We start from the raw sequence: 12,195 nt of genomic DNA, 5'->3' as shown, positions 1-12,195 counted from the left end.
TCATAGCACACCATTCCCGAATAGGCCGCACGATTTGACGCCTCTTTTATGGGTCTGTGACAAAAGCTGCGGGACGAGTTATGATCTGTATACATTAATATTTATTTACAATAATAACTGTTAAACTAAAATTGCTTGTGTGTAAAAAATAAATAATAATAATAATATGAATCACAATAATTCTATAATAATCATAAAATGACTCCGTAAATGGCATTAAAGCTAGACTTCTTCCAAATTTTTTTTTTTTTTCTTCAGTGACCTTTAATTTGGAGCAAGATAAACTGGAAGAGCACCTTGTGTCAGACATGTGTCACTTCTCTCACATTTGATTGGTCCAACTTCAGTTTGAGATCTCGAACCCAGAACACAACCTGCCCCGGAGCAGGTTAGCCGAGGAATGTAAGTTACTATGGCAGTGAACGCCGCTAAAAGCCAAGCCACTTAACGTGGTACCTAAAACCCAGGATTGGTGCAAACTAACCTGAAACAAACCTGGCTAGTCAGCTATTCTAGCTTCATGGTATAGGCCCCTGAACACCTTGATTTGCTGGTTCAGGTCTGTTTGTTTGGGTCTGGAGCTATAATAATAAAATAAAATAATGTAATGATAATGATAGATTATAATTCTAATATAATAATAATAATAATAATAATTAACTTTCCGGTTTTAAACTCTTTTTAATAGAGACTTTGAGATTTGCATACATACAGACATACATACATACATGCCTATTATAAATGTGTATTTTGTGTGTTCACATCATAGACTGTCAAAAAAAAACAAAAAAAAAAAATCACATATTTGTGATTATCCACTCTAATGTTGCTCCAGAAACCATGAGGAGTATGTTTAAATGCAAGGAGTAAACAGGGTCTTACCAGAAAAAGCCATGCCACGCAAGCTAAAGACAAATAACAAGATAAAAATAAAAATGTAATTAATTTTAAAACTGAGTGAGACAGAGAGTTTAAAGAGAAGACTAGGGGCAGCTTAACCTACACATAGTTAGCTAAGTTTGAGTCTGACAGAACATCTGACTCAATCAAGTAATTTTGCCTCTTGAAATAAATTGACCCATCTTTTGAATTGATATTGCATCAAACGTTTATAAATAATAAATGTTGCATCATTACAATGCAATCAACAACAATAACTTTAGCAGATTATTTAACATACCTCAATTCGTATCACTTCTAGAAGGTCTGCTGCTATCATACATATAGATATTGTCTGCTGTTCTGATATGACTAGGCTCAGATACCAATATACAGCCTCCCCCTATTGGACGCATGAGGAACAACAGAGGCGTAATACTGCTTGGGGCGTATATCTACCGGCTCCAGGTCTGCAGCCTCCACCTACTCATAACGACCCAAAGTAGCTATTCTGATCACTTTTGAATCAAACATCTCAGTGCAAAAGGGAGAGCGCCAAATTTGTCACTTGAAAGTGAAAAAAAGTGTTTGAGATTCATCGCAGCAGATTCAAGCAGCTGTAGTTATGTACTTTGTGTTTGTGTTAGAAAAATATACAAGACATTTCTGAGAAAATGTTCTACAAGTGTGCAACTCTCATTGGATGAATTCACATACTGATTTGTGGATGTGAAAAATTTCTCCACGACTTCCCATTTCTTGATGCGGGTGTGTAAATGCGTTTTGCACCATATTCACTGCAGCAATTGTATCAAAAATGTGAGCATACATATTTCATAATTTGTGATTTGTAGAATAGGATTTGTGCACCTGCAATGAAGAATTTGAGAAGGTGTAACTGTTTTGTTGTGTTTGTGGGAGAGAGAAAACATTAAAACATTTCTCTTTGTGACTTCAAATTTACTGATATACATGTGTGACTTTTCTCTACAACTACAAATCGCACTGTCACAGGTGTTCAGTCATTTTGACTCAAAAATACCCTCATAGGGACCGGTATGTGGACAAAATCGGCACTATTAACATTTTGGATCCATATGAAATTCCCAATGAAGATTGGAGCACCGAAGATGACTTGCTGCCACACTTTTGCATTACAGACATCTTCGGCTATCTTGTTTGTTTTGTGTGAGCCTACACCTTAGAACAGTTCCGAAGCTACAAGTCATTTGAGTCTCATGTGCAGTTCACAAATGGATGGGTTCAGGAGCTGCAGATCATAAAGCTGGCAAACAGTATACAGTAATCCGGACAAAGATAAGCTGCACTCCACCTAGCTGTTTGTTTAGTAACCGTTAGTGCTAACAACCATTCACACATTTACTTTTAACTATGTGTTTCACAAGTGAAGTTAATACCTGTCAACCCTCCCGTTTTTTAGCTCTTTTCCCACTGTCTTCCCGTTTTAGTATTCTCCTGTAAAATATCCTGTTAGCCCTTCCATCGGACATTTCAGTCTCTGTACTGTTGTCCTGTTGTCCTGTTGCTAACCCCTTGCCCTCCCAGCGAAACAGATGTTTTCAAAGCATCGTTTTGCTTACTTGAAAGCAACCTTAGCGTGATGTTGGGATATTTAAGAGAGTGTGGTTGTTGTGAGAGCACAATTTCACGCTAATCTGTAAGCAAAATCACATTATACCTAGCTTCAAAACAGTTTTGTAGTACAAATTCTTTTTCTGTCAGCAGAGTGATAGCAACAGAAAGATGAATGTTGAAATTTTCCCATATTTTGGATGGGTAGCCCGGTTAACTTCCCTTATTTTCAATGTTGACTTAAGCTATATTATTATTATTTAGATGTTATGGTATTTGTGGTCGCGCCTCCAAGCAGGAAAGCGGTGGAAAGTTAATCCATTCTCATTTTTTCTCATGGCGTGTTGCGCTATTACACCCCACAATACAGCATGGTTTACCTTGGTAGAAATAGATCATTAATCAAAAAATAGAAATAGATAATTAATCAAATTAAGACACACGGCTGAAAGAGAGTACGTCTAAACACTGCGCCGTAGTCCAAGTAGCAGTAAAGGAGGCCATCAACATGGCGGCCACGCCAAGTAGTGACGTCAAGGAGCCCAAGCCCTATTTATTTATTTTTTTGTGTTCCTGTAGCTCAAGTGGTAGAGAATTGCGATATCAAGCCGAAGGTTGGGGATTCAATTCCCCGGGAACACATGATAGGTAAAAATGTATAGCCTGAATGCACTGTAAATCGCTTTGGATAAAAGCATCTGCTAAATGTATAAATTTAATTTAATAAAATTTTAATATGCCTACTGACATACCATAAAGTAGGGAAAAACACAAGAAAAAAAGTATGTTTGAAAAGCGTAGCATTCATAAAACAGTAGGCGAGAAATCCATGGAAGTCTAACCGCTTCAGCCCAGATTTTGGTTTCATCGATGGACATTTTCAATAACAGGATGCCACGTGAGAGAATACGTCATCATCGAACGTGACGGATGTTTCCCATGTGTTAAAATCACATTTATTGAGCTACAGTAGAGTAAACTGTTTTGTTAAGGTGTAAAGACGCTAGCCAGTAACGTTACAGTATATTTGTAAAAAAAAATTATAAATACACATATATGCACATATACGCCTCCAAAGTGGATTTACGTAAACCCTATACTGTACATCTTAAAGATGATTAAATGTCTATTTAATATGAGACAGGAAAATGTTCTAAGAGAATTGCAGATGAGCAAATCACAACATGAACAGACATGAGTGAGAGATGTATGTGTGCTGTTATATAGAATTCACTACCAACACTGCTTTAGATTAATGTAAGTAATGTAAATAAACAAAACTTACAAAGAGTAAGTAAACCTAAGTTTATAATTTGACCATTAGTACCAATGATAAAATGAGGAACGTGTGTTAAATTAAAATTGAGTTAACACAACATGTAAATGCAGTATGTCAGAGATAAATCACAGAGGTGACTGACTCTTGTCTAGATCTTATAGGGACCGATGAGACACGTGTGTTTATCTGGTGAAGAGAGACTGATGAAGGAATGCTGCCATCAAAGACTCAATTAGTACATTACAGTCATCAATAAAACCTTTTTTAAATCTTAAGTTGTAATTTATTTTAATTAGTGTAATTTCAAAACAGAGTTGTTACAGCAATTTTCTGATTCTTGATTTCTGTACATTTGCTGCAGATCTTTTGTGGTGGAGCAGGTGACAGCAGAAACCATTGTGGAAAAAAAGGAAAACCTGAAACCAAAATGTAATTTTGTTACTTCTAATACAGAAATCAAATTACATTGTTCTGTTAAAATTAATCCTTTTTTATGTTTGTGTGTCTTTGAAGGATCTGTAATGTCTGCAGACTGCTGTGTGCACTGAGGATGGAGAAGACCAAAGCATCATCCAGGAAATGGTCCAGTGTCATGAATAAGACTCTTCCTCACTGCATCTGCCCTTGTTTTCTCATCAGGACCGGATGTTGCTGTGGTCTCTTCATTCTCAGTGAGCCCAGAGCCGGTGAGAGCATCTAGAGAAAGACCAAAAGACACTGAGGATGTGATTTTGGTAAAGCTTGTTCTGCTGGTTTCTGTACATACAACATCAATCAATGAAACCCAAGTTTCAGAAGCTTCAAATACATCATCAAATTATGTCATGAAGAAGCTGAAAGTCAGGCTCAATTGACCAGCAGGAGAGACTTGACCAAAATCACCTTTTGTGTTCAGAGAAAAAAAAAAACACACAAAAAACACAAGGATTTAACAGAATGGAGGCTAGTAAATAATGACAGAATTTGTTTAGATGAACTAACCCTTTAAAGCCCCAAATAGAAACCGTATGAAATGTATGCATGCATCAATATTATAGTAGTACCTTGATGAAAAACAACTTTAAGATATAAGCAGCTTTATTGTTGAGCGTTTGTGCCAAAGACATAAAACATTTACAAAAATCACATTTACAGTTATTAATTTGGCAGACACTTTTATCTGAAGTGACTTCGGTGCTCTTATTACAGGAACTCAATCCCTCTGGAGCCACCTGGAGTAAAGACACACCAGTGGTGACACTTGCGGAGATTAATCCAGCAACTTTCTGCTGACCAGTACAGTTCACTACACCACAAAAGTAATGAAGCTTTATCAAATTAGCATGCAATTGTATTAAATTTAATTTAGCAATAGATATAATGCAAATATGCAAATAAATAAATAAATAAATAAATAATAATAATAATAATAATAATAATAATAATAATAATAATAATAATAATATAATGTAAATGTTTTACAGGTAGTGGTGCTCATGGAGAGCAGCACACAGATGTTTGGAGCAGACACTGCAGCAGTCAGATTGTCCTGTACATGTTCTCCTGCTCTTGTTCAGAGTTGTGTGGTTCATGATCTTCCTTATCCTCTCTGTGCACTCAGACATGGATAGCCTCGATGTCCCTCTCTCTGACAGCAACAGTGAGGGACGTGTCTGTATGTGGGTTCACTGCCTGTAAACTTTCAAAAACAAAACATTGTTTGAATAAAGCTTTGTTTCATATTTTGTTGACTTGTATTTATTTATTTTGATGTTTAATTGTATTATTCTTTTGCTCATTTATTCATGTTTCCTGTTGTTGTCAGTAAATAAAATGTAGCCTAATTGTTTCATTAACACATGCATTCATTCATTACTTGACTTAATATTTAGATGTATTCATATTGGCTACATTTGTCTAGTGTGAAGTCGTGCATAGCTATGGCATATGAAAAAAAAATTACATATTTTAAATATGAAAATATACATATCAAAAATATGTGTTTGTTTTACAAAAAAATACATAATTGTTAGTCACCATGTATCATTATTATTGTTCATAAGTGTTGGGGTGGGCTAGAAATGCTTTCTGGGGTAATCATAATTTCTAAGTATTAGTACTTATATTTTTCAAGTGTAAAATCAACAGTCTTCTTCAAAGGCAAGATCTCCTAGTAGCTGATCGACTTCTCTTTTGTGCAGATATTACAAATATTGCAAACGCTGAGGAAAACCGCACTAAGTAGGGTTGTGGAGTTGCTGATGCTATGAGGTGTTTAATCTTTAAGAATTAAACTGTGGGTCATTTCAGTAGAGTTAAAATATAAAAACTTAACACAAAATGTATTGGGTATACTACAATCACAATAAAAGGGCAGCTCTTTCTTCAACAAGACCACAAAATGAGCAGAATCAAACTTTATTGTCTGCACTAAACTGGGAAATCATAGGTTTCTTGTCGATTGAAGGCTTACCACCCAGTAATGGAAATTCTTCCTCTTTTTACAGATTATGAACCATCCCATCTTCATAATCATGATCAGTGATAGTCACCCTGCCTTCACTGTTCACTGCTTTGCTAACAGCACTTGGTAGTTTTTGTGCAAAATTAGGCAGTTTGTTTTATTGTAATAATGTAAAAAGATATGCCAAAAATATGTACAGTTTTGCTCAATGTGAAAGACCTTTCAGAAGACTAATTTATCCTAATTAACTGAGTTTGGTGCTGAGAGCTCTAATGTTCTGTCCGTTCACAGCTTCATCTTGGCCGGTCACCACAGTCAGTCATATAGATAAAGATGTTATCTATGTTATAACGAAGATGTTGCGCTTGTTATAACGTCATAGATCACATGATAACATATGCGATGGATCGCATTCACACTCAACAAGATTTGGCTGTGGAGTACGCACTGTTTTATTGCTCGTTAAGTAAGTACATATTGATTTTGGAGGCAGCCTAAGAGTATATTAAGTCATGTGACCTACATACCTGCACATAGGAATCTTGGATTTATTAGACACACTAGTTGTGTGCGCTTTTCTTGTAGTGTATTCAGTGTAGTTTATGATGTTTTTGCATTGAATACTTTACTTTCTTTTTGTTTTATAGTTTAGGGGTTTTGGGATTTAGTTAGTGTGGCGGGGTGAGGAACTACACGACAACCGATGGACAAAGAAAGTCCCCGAAGGGTGGATTTATTAGGTAAAATAGTGCTCTTGGTGAAGGCGGTGCTCTCCTGTGGTGCTTCAAGTCCCTCGTGCTCGCTGTGTTCTCAGTGGTGGATCCCGTGCTGTGCTCTCCTTAGTGGGGCTGACGGTCACACGCTGCTCTCTGTAACAGAGGAGGAAAGGGTTAGCGTCCTTGTTGGGAGACATTCCTCACCACTCTGTCTTCCTCCTCTGCTTAAGAAGGCTCCGCTTGATGAGCTGCAGGTGCGGCCGCTCAGCCCGTGATGAGCTCGTGCCGGTGATTCCCGTGTGTTGCCAGGGCGACGCTGACGAGCGCTCGGGACGCATGTCACACTCCCCCCCCCTAAGCGTCGACCTGCGCCTGCGGTACAATGGGGAGATATGGGGAGGGTGGGGAGTGGAGCCTGACAGACCTGCGAAAGCTGCCCCTATCCTGGAGAGACCGTCCGCGTTGGCGTTGGCCGTCCCCGCCCGATGTTGTATGGTGAAGTGGAAGTCCTGGAGCGCAAGGAACCAGCGGGTTGCCCTGGGGTTGGTGTCCTTTGCGCGGGCCATCCACTGCAGTGGCGCATGATCTGTCAGCAGGGTGAACCGGCGTCCGAGGAGGTAATAGCGGAGCTCCAGGACTGCCCACTTGACGGCCAGTGCTTCCTTCTCCACGGCGGCATACCGTTGTTCGGTCGGGGTCAGTTTCCGGCTAATAAAGATCACCGGGTGTTCCTCGCCGTCCTGGACCTGGGAGAGAACGGCTCCCAACCCGGTGTCCGAGGCGTCGGTTTGCACCAGGAAGGGGCAGTTGAAGTCGGGGGCTCGCAGGACTGGCTCTGTGGTGAGGGCTGACTTCACCTGCTGGAACGCCTCTTCCACTTCTAGACTCCAGGCTATCTTCTCCGGTTGCCCCTTCCTGGTCAGATCTGTCAGGGGAGAGGCTAAGGAGGAGAAGTTAGGGATAAAACAACGGTAGTATCCTGCCAACCCCAAAAAGGCTCGTACCTGGGTCTTGGTAGAGGGCCGCGGTGCCGAGAAGATAGCTGTCACCTTCTTTTCCTGGGGGCGGATGAGGCCACGTCCCACGCAGAAGCCCAGGTACTTGGCTTCGGAGAGAGCCAGGTGACATTTCCGGGGGTTGGCGGTGAGCCCCGCCCGGCGGAGGTCCAGCAGCACCCTCCGGAGCCGCTCTAAATGTTCCCCCCAGGTCTCTGAATGTATGACCACGTCGTCGATGTAGGCCGCGGCGTAGGCCATATGGGGCCTCAGCAGGACATCCATGAGCCTCTGGAATGTGGCGGGGGCCCCGTGCAGGCCGAAGGGAAGGACCCGGTACTGCCAGTGGCCACTGGGGGTCGAGAAGGCTGTCTTAGGCTTGGCATCCTTGGACAGGGGGACTTGCCAATACCCCTTGGTGAGGTCGAGAGTTGATATGAACCGGGCCCTTCCTAGTCGATCCAGGAGCTCATCGACGCGGGGCATGGGATAGCCATCGAATTCAGAGACCTCATTTAGGCGGCGGAAGTCGTTGCAGAACCTTAGGGTGCCGTCGGGCTTCGGGACCATGACGATGGGGCTGGACCATGGACTCCGCGAGGGCTCAATTACCCCTAGCTTCAACATCTCCTGTACCTCTGTCTCGATTGCGTGTCGCCGAGCCTCCGGGACACGATAGGGCCGCTGCCGGACGATGACTCCTGGTGGTGTTCGGATTTCGTGCTGGATGACGGTCGTCCGCCCTGGCAGAGGGGAGAACACATCCGAGAACTGACCGACCAGGTGCTGCAGTTCCGTCTTCTGGGCTGCGGAGAGGTGGGGATCCATGTCCACAACCACGGGAGAGGTGGCGGCGAGGGCCGAGAGCTGGGGCCCGGTCCCCACCCAGCGCTTCAACAGGTTTATATGATAGAGCTGCTCTTCCCTTCAACGACCAGGTTGGCGCACTTTGTAGGTGACGGGTCCCACCCGTTCGGTGACCGTATACGGGCCCTGCCAGCGGGCCAGGAACTTACAGGCTGAGGTGGGGACCAGTACCATGACGTGATCTCCCGGCTGGAACTCCCGGGGTTGGGCAGCCCGATTGAAGAGGCGCTGCTGGTCTTGCTGGGCCTTGGTCAGATGCTCCCGGACCAATGGCATGACCCTGTCGATCCGCTCCCTCATGGCCTTGACGTGCTCGACGGTGGTCCGACATACCGCAGGCTGTTGTTCCCAGGCTTCCCGGGCGACATCTAGGAGCCCTCGGGGTTGGCGGCCGAAGAGGAGCTCGAAGGGCGTGAAGCCGGTGGATGCCTGGGGCACCTCCCGGATCCCGAACAGCACATACGGGATCATCTGGTCCCAGTCGCGTCGGTCCTCGGCCACGACACGCCGCAGCATCTGTTTAAGGGTCTGGTTAAAGCGTTCCACGAGCCCATCGGTTTGTGGGTGGTATACGCTGGTCCGGATCTGTCGGACTTTGAGGAGTTTACAGAGGTCAGCCATGATCCGGGACATGAAAGGGGTGCCCTGGTCGGTCAGGATCTCCGCTGGCAGGCCAACCCGACTACTCAGTAGGAAGAGCTCCTGTGCGATGTTTTTGGCGGTGGCCTTGCGGAGGGGAATGGCCTCTGGGTAGCGGGTGGCATAATCCACGATAACCAGGATGTGTTCATGCCCCCGGGCGGACTTCGGCAGCGGCCCCACCAGGTCCATCCCGATGCGCTCGAAGGGCACCTCAATGATCGGCAGCGGGATCAGCGGGCTAGGGGGAGGAGTATGTGGCGAGGTCCGTTGGCACGTCGGGCACGCTTGGCAGTACCGCTTGACATCCGCCTCCAGTCCTGGCCAGTGGAAGCGGTCCCGGATCCGTTGCACAGTGTTTTGGGCGCCGAGGTGGCCAGCCATCGGGTGGGCGTGGGCGAGTTCCAAGACCGCCGGGACTTTGCTCCGCGGTACCACCAACAGTGTCTTTTCCTCCCCCCTCCACTGGCCGACATAATAGAGCAGGCCGTTTTGGATGATGAAGTGGGGTGTGGGGTGGGGAGCTGGTTGTAGATCCTCTCCTTCCGCCACCCGCACTTGGGACCAGCAATGCTTGAGGCGCTCGTCCCCACGCTGCTCTTTGGCGAGCGTCCCCCCTCCCGCTATCTGCTGGAAGACATCGAAGAACAGGTTAGAGTTTTGGGAGGGGGACTCACCTCCTCGAGGGCTGTCCGACGTCAGCAGCGCGGGGCCTCGTCGAGGGCGCCTTGCTGGACTCCGGCGTCGGCGGTTCCCGGCCGGGCTAGCAGGCTGTGTGCTGGAGGTGAGGAGCTGATCGAACCCCGGCCAATCCCGGCCGAGGAGAACGGGTACCGGTAGGTTCCTTAAGATTGCCACTTCGACGGGCCAGGAACCAGGTGTCGCGGTGATGGTCACTCTCTGGGCCGGCACATGCCTGGTATCCCCGTGCACAATACAATACAAAATCCCTATGTAATTTCAAACAGAAGGAAAAACACTGTTTAATGGGCGATCCCTCACCATTGTATGTCTATGGGGCAAATTTGGGGGTCTCTAGCGCCCCAGGGGTACAACTTGTACCCCTCTGCGAGGTATGTTCTCGCACAGCCTGATAGCCTCTCCAAATGTGGTGATTCACATGTTTCTGCGAAATTCTTGCTCGGAGCTACGATCCGTCAAAGTTGGCCGTAATGCATTGTCTATGCGATTTTTCGGCCGTTATTTCGCCCGGTGTACGAACATCGTACGCCCGATCGCTTATAAAAGTCATAGCACACCATTCCCGATTAGGCCGCACGATTTGACACCTGTTTCGTTGGTCTGTGACTAAAACTGCGGGACTAGTTACGCGCCGAAATTTGTACGGAAGAATAATAATAATAAGTATGTGAGATAATAATAGTAGTGCCTTGCCTCCGGCAAGCACCACTAATAACTAGAAGGTACATTTCCTGAAGAAAATGTGAGTGGTGCTTGCAGTGGCAAAACTCGCCCCTCTGTTGCTAGGCTGTTGCAATGAGGTTGCTACGGTGGTTGCTAAGGTACCCTGGGTGGTTGCTAGGGCGGTTGCTAGGGTCCCCATAATGGTTGCTAAGGTACCCTCGGTGGTTGCTAGGGTAATCTGGGTGGTTGCTAGGGTCCCCAGGATGGTTGCTAGGGCCGTTGCTAGGGTACCCAGGGTGGTTGCTAGGGTAATCGGGGTGGTTGCTATGTGGTTGCTAGGGTTACCTAGGGTGGTTGCTAGGGCGGTTACTAGGGTCCCCATGATGGTTGCTAGGGCCGTTGCTAGGGTACTCAGGGTGGTTGCTAGGGTAATCGGGGTGGTTGCTAGGGTAATCGGGGTGGTTGCTAGGGTGTTGCTATGCGGTTGCTAGGGTACCCGGGGTGGTTGCTAGGGCGGTTGCTAGGGTCCCAATGACGGTTGCTAGGGCCGTTGCTAAGGTACCCAGGGTGGTTGCTAGGGTAATTGGGGCGGTTGCTAGGGTGTTGCTATGTGGTTGCTAGGGTACCCGGGGTGGTTGCTAGGGCGGTTGCTATAGTAACCTGGGTGGTTGCTAGGCAGTTGCTACGGTACTTGGGGTGGTTGCTAAGGTGTTGCTAGGCGGTTGCTAGGGTGTTTTGGCTGGTTGCTAGGCAGTTGCTATGGTCTCCTGGGTGGTTACTATGATGTTACTAGGTGGTTGGTAGTTGTCACAGATGGTCACTATGTAGTTATTATAGAGTTCTTAGCCCATTTGAGCTCTTAGCTAATCACTATTAGCATGTAGCTAATCACTGCTAGCATGACTAGCATGTTGGAAGTCCAGTGTGCTAGCATGAGTCAAAAAATCCAACCGCCATGTCTGTACGATGTTCTGATGCAGAGATATAGGTCGTGCAAAACGGTTGCTAGGGTACTCCGTTTGGTTGCTATGGAGTGGCTAGGCAGCTGCCAATGGTGATACTCCGAGGCTGCTCGCCAATATAAACCAACCCCCATGCCTGTACGATGTTCTGATGCAGAGATATAGATCTTGCAAAACGGTTGCTAGGGTACTGTGTTTGGTTGCTAGGGAGTGGCCTGGCAGCTGCCAATGATGATACTCCAATGGTTGCTTGCTAATATAAACCAACCCCCATGCTTCTATGTCTTTCAGATGTTAAGATATCTCTCTATTCTTTGGGTTGCTAGGTAGCTCTTAATGGTTGCTAGGGCGTGGCTAGGTTGTCTTGAAGGAGATACATGATTGGCCGTTTGCTGCCCGAGTCAAACGAGCCCACCCTCATGTTTCTATGACGCTTCAATGCAAAGTTATTAATTTG

This window comes from Carassius auratus, chromosome 45 (genome assembly GCF_003368295.1).
Source record: "Carassius auratus strain Wakin chromosome 45, ASM336829v1, whole genome shotgun sequence".
NCBI lineage: Eukaryota > Metazoa > Chordata > Actinopteri > Cypriniformes > Cyprinidae > Carassius > Carassius auratus.
Note: the sequence above shows the minus strand (reverse complement) of the source record.